This window comes from Nematolebias whitei, chromosome 12, assembly GCF_014905685.2.
Source record: "Nematolebias whitei isolate Nwh7 chromosome 12, NemWhi1, whole genome shotgun sequence".
Classification (NCBI taxonomy): Eukaryota; Metazoa; Chordata; class Actinopteri; order Cyprinodontiformes; family Rivulidae; genus Nematolebias; species Nematolebias whitei.
In genome coordinates this window covers 27,993,066-27,999,065 of record NC_056509.1, presented here as the reverse complement: position 1 = coordinate 27,999,065, position 6,000 = coordinate 27,993,066, and positions in this window count along the sequence as shown.

Here is a 6,000-nt window from a genome sequence, read left to right as displayed (position 1 = left end):
ATAGATAGATAGATAGATAGATAGATAGATAGATAGATAGAATGATATAACAATCACAATCGGATGGATGGATGGATGGATGGATGGATGGATGGATGGATGGATGGATGGATGGATGGATGGATGGATGGATGGATGGATGGATGGATGGATGAATGGATGGATGGATACTTTATTGCACCCAAGGGGAAATTTGTCTTGGACATCGTGCGCTAAACAAAGCTTCTTCCACAATTAAATACACTACAAACAATAAAATCATGTGAACACCACAATAAAAAAAACACCTACTGCTCAATAAAAACACATATTGCACGTTCCCACATAAAGTCCAGCATGTAAATGAAACAACAAATGAGACCAGAGTATCTGCAGCGTGCCAAAAGACTATATGCCTTTGTTAAACAATCTGACTGATGTAGGGACAAATGAAATTTTAAATCTGTTAATTCTACGAGCTGTGACTCGAAACCGTTTGTCAGATAACAGCTCATATTGTGAAATGAGGATGCGAGCGGGGTCAGAGAGCACCCTCCGAACAAGTCTGAGGACAGACTCGTCATAGATAGACTGCAGGGAGGGGTGATCATCAAATTATTAAATAATTGTCTTCAATTGGTCTCTTTAATAGTGGTGGGCGTATCGATCCAAATAGCGACAATATCGATATCAACAATGGTATTGATCAGTACCAGTGTAATGAGATCGATAGTGTGGCTTCAGTTTTTCTCCTGTCTGCACTGCAGAGGTTTGATGAGAGCAGACTGTAAGTGCCGCTCCTGTCACTTTGCAGAGGCAGGCGGGGCCCACAGAGAGGCTGCTGGGAATATTTATTTCAACTCAAGGCTTTGGAGGTTGTTTTGTTATTTACACTTTATTTATTGTATTTTCACTAATTGTTTTTCATCTGTAATTATTTTTTCAAACCCAGAAAAGAAATTCACTTAAGAGGAGAAATTTTGTTCTTTGTATCCTAAGTATATTTTACTGTTTTATAACATTTGTTGCAGTGTGATAACTATGTACTGTTTGTTTATTTAAGAAAAGAAAAAAATTCCAGAAAAGGAGTGCAATGAAGGGATCATTTTTATTTAATTATCATAGCTTCTGAACACAACGTTTTAATTTATTCTTCAGTGCTATTTTGTGCACTTTGTTTAAGGAAAAAAATCCAGCCATCACAAGGTATGGGGGAAATTGTTTTGTTACCGTTCTATTTTTTCAGATTTTTAAAAAAATAATAAAGTATTTTTTATTTACGTATAAACATTGCCTAATTGTATCTTGGGTTTTAACTAATAAATGATCCGAAGGAAAAAAAAAATCACAAAACACTTAAACGTCATCAAAATTCACCGTAATTATTAAAAAGTATTGTATCGTTATCAGTATCTGTGATACTGGGCCTGTATTTACTTGGTATTGATCAATACCTAATTTTACAGTATCGCACTCCACTACTCTTTAATGCAATGGAAATATGTGTGTAACACAAAAACTTAAAACCTGTTCTTTAATATTGGTAATACAATTTTTATACTTTTAAACATGGGGTACTTTTCATTCAAGACACACTTCATTTACAGAAAACTGAACAGAATCAGGGCAGCATGGTGGTGCAACTGGTAGAGCTGCTGCCTCTCAGCGAGCAGGTCCCCGGTTAATAATAATAATGAATAAAGTAGATGTCATTTCCTGTGTTTTGGTGTATTTTAATGGGTTGTTAAACATTTATGTGCTTGTAAAATAAAATAATAATAATTATAAAAAATAAAGTAATTAAAATAAAGATATATATATACCGTATATATTTTTGTGGACCCCCAAGCGCAGGCTTGCGGACCCTCAGGGATCTGGGAACCCTAGTTTGAGAACCACTGGTGTAACACGCATGGACACTGCTGCTTGCATCCATTCTTACTGGGTCAAACTTTGAACAAACTACTTTTAGAGCTAAACTTGACGGTTCTGTGCTTTGCACTTTTTCCTTTTGCATCAGTGCATTTATTACGTGTCAATAACTGATCAAATACTCTGCTGTGGAAATACCAACGTTTAGAAGAGAACCTATACGGTTTAATCTGTGAAACCCTCGCAAACGTTTACGAGTCGCCTGACAAGTCGCTCCCAACGATTGCAGCATTTATGCAACACGAGGAATGGCCATGTTAACTTGATCATTATATGGGGGTCTTACTTTGGCTCAGGATTTTTAATCAAAATAAAACATCTAATGCACCACATTTCTTTTTTTTAATGTTTTTAATATACACCTTTATTTTGGGATGGAGTCAAATTCAAGTAAGAAACATGGACTATTGCTGTTAGTTTTCCACATTGGCAACAAGATAAAAGGCTTTCAGGATATAAATGCCCTTTGACACAAATAAATGGTCAAAAGGAGTAAAAATGCTCACAACAGCGATGGTCATTCTCATAAAAAGCTGCACACAGACTTTCTAACATCTGTCTAAGAGCAAGCAGCTGATTTTGATTTGAGTTCAGTCAAGTTGGACAAATTTGTATATTTTGGGTCAATAATCCCATCAAAATTGATCAAACTACATAACCTACATTTACTGTTAAAAATATATTAATAGAAGCCATAAAAATATGATATAAAATGTTTGATGTCATTCAGTTTACAACACAGTCTCTATTAAATTGAACCTTAAAGCCAAATGTCCGTTAAAAATGCAACCCTCCAGAAAACGACAAGGAAAGTTTCAGGCTGTTAATTTAATGAAAGCACGTGAAAAAGTACACAAACCACCATCGTTGTCTATCCAAGGAGGTTGGTTTCTCCACTTTAAGCAGTTCAATGAACATATCAAGCACTGGAGGACTGATAACATCTTAGCTGCTTCTAACTCCATCAGCTGCATCCTTTGTCTCATCTCACTAACTGTGTGCACTTAATCCGTGTCCCCCTTTGATCACTGGTGGACATTGAGAATCTAAAAGTCATGATGAGTGGAGATTAAAACTGACCACACACAGTAGAAAGCTCTGTTCTTCATCATGAGTTTAACAGCTCATGTGACCTTTTAATCTTTGGAGATTGCCATTAGTCAAGTCAAGACAATTTATTTTTATAGCACATTTAAAATCGAGTGGTAACCAAAGTTCTAACGCTCCAAAGTTTAAAGCTCTCTTGTAAATGAGTCCTCGAGGCTCAGTGGGATTAACCTGTCAAAATAAAGGTTGAATGAAAAAAAAAAAAGTGCTGCACAGTGACAATAATAAAAAATAAGACAAAAGCAGACATAATAACAAATTCATTTTAAAAATCGGAAGAATATAATAGAGAACATAGTAACAGTAAAAGAGTAAATCTACTCACACTGGGTTATGAATCATGAAGGTTATCATGAAGGACCCCACTCACCCAGCACGCACACTTTTTGCCCCACTCCCCTCAGGAAGGAGGTTGAGGAGCATTAAGTGTAGAACCACTAGACTGAGGAACAGCTTCTACCCTGAGGCTGTTAGACTCATGAATCTCTAACCAGTGCTTGTGCTTTGTTTGCACCGACAGTTTTCGAGCGGGTGGATATGGTTAAGCGTGAGGGAAACTAAGCTTTTAAGCTAGTGCATGTATTGCGTGCCGCTAGCTTAGCGCTACGTCAGTGTCGGTCGAGGGGGGAGGTTGTTTCTGTTCGGTAGGCAGGACGCTCAGTTCTGTTGGCAGAGCGAGGCGTCCTGCTTGTATAATGGTAGAGGAAGCGTTGAAATAATTCCAAAGTTTGAGTCACGACTGTAACAGACCGATCTCTTTTGAACTTCAGCCAAATTTTTGGGATAACCTAAAACAGCTGATCCGATGATCTCAGTGCCCACGCAGGAACAGAAGGTTGAAGCATGTTGAAGAAATAAGAGGCTGTGACACCATTTAAGTATTTATAAGTCAGCAAGAGATTTTAAAATCAATTCTATGCACAGGGATCCAGTGAAGTGAGGACAAAACAGGTGAAATGTGCTCAAATCTACGAATTCCAGTTAAGAGCTGCAGCATTTTGGACAAGCTGGAGACGAGAAAGACCTGACTGACCCCAACATAAAGTGCATCACAGTCAAGTCAGGTTGTGGTAAAGGCATGAATTGTTTTCTCTAGGTCAGGTCTGGTCAGTACTGACATAAGTTTTGCTGTCTTATCTAGGCCAGTCAGTGCAAAGAAATCAATAGGCGTCTGTGTTGATGCTTCATCCAACATTGTTAGAAATACCTGGGCGGTGTTGTGCTCACTTCAGTGTCTTTGTGTGTAACCTAAACAGGAAGTCGTCCCAGCAGTTCATTCTTCTATTTTATCTTCGAATGGTGCTCCTATTGACTTTGTCGATTCCTACAAATATCTGGGTATCTTGGTCGACTCGCATCTCTCTTAAGCTCCACGTGGAAAACCTAGTAAGGAAACTGAAAGTTAAACTGGGGTTCTTTTTCAGAAATAGATCCTGTCTAACTCTGAACGTTAGGAAACGCCTTGTAACTGCTACTTTCCTTCCCTCCATTGATTACGGTGACATTATTTACATGGACGCTCCTACAAGAACCCTGCAGATGTTGGATGCTGTCTATCATGGTGCACTAAGATTCATAACTGGCTGCAACTACCGTACCCACCACTGCACCCTGTATTCACTGGTTAACTGGTCATCATTAACTTCACACAGACTCTCTCACTGGTACATTTTCATCTTTAAATCACTTCTTGGTCTGCTGCCTTCATACATCTCCTCCTACATGTCTCTGCATGAGTGCAGCTACAGCGTGCGCTCTCAGGACATTATTACCTGCAGTGTTCCCTCAGTGAGGACTGAACTAGGCAAAAGGGCCTTCTCCTACTCCGTTCCTGTTTTCTGGAACATCTTGCAAAAAAATCTGACACTCTCAACCTGGACCTCTAAGTTGCTTCATACGTCTGTTAAGTTCCTGGGAAAAGCCAATGCAGACATGTTCCTGTTTTTAGTTTTCTACACCGCTCTACAACCTAGTTGTTTTTTAAAATTATTACATTTTCTTTTAAATACCATTTTATTTTCCATCCATCCATCCATCCATCCATCCATCCATCCATCCATCCATCCATCCATTATCTTTACCCACTTCTTCCTTTTTGGGTTGCGGGGTGTCACTGGTACACATATCCAGCCATCACTGTGCGAGGGGCAGGGGACACCCTGGACAGGTCTCCAGTCCATCACAGGGACACATAGAGACAAATGAGACAAACAAACATTCACTCTCTCACTCACACCTAGGGACAATTTAGAGTTACCAATTAGTCTAACATGTATGTTTTTGGTCTGTGGGAGGAAACCCAAGTACCTGGAGAAAACCCATACATGCATAGAGAGGACATGCAAACTCCACACAGAAAGGACTGGGATTTGAACCAGGGATTTTTTTTTCACTTGTTTTATATGTATGTGTGTGTATATATACTGTATATATATATATAAAAAATCTACATTTGTACGCATCCTTTATGATTGTCTTTGTTGTCATCACTTTTTGTTAAAATCAGGTCTCTTGTCAATGAGCCTCCGAGGCTCAATTGGATTAACCTGTTTAAATAAAGGTTGAATGAAAAAAAAAAAAAACCTAAAAGCCCGAGCAGCTGCAGGGAGGTGAACTTCTGCTGTGTACTGTGGGACGGCAGTAAATGAAGTTGCCTCCAGGCACAGATGGTCGGGAAACGCAGTTTATTTTCACTGGCTCGGCTTGACATCGAAACTGACAGTTAATCGACAAGAACAACAACTCATTCAGTGCCGCTGACGGTTGTTTAGTGTCAAACAAATGGTTTTAATTAAACTCTGGAGATGGCAACAAGTTCAGCTCATTTTTAAAGGCGTGTTCAACAGCTCTTGCATCAGATCTTGGAGATATTTAGACTTTTCTTGTGGCATAGCCTGACAGAAAAAGTTGAAAAGCTGCACAAACAACAACAAATGTAAAGTCACAACAGAGATCTTGTGTATGTGTCTGAGAAAACAAACC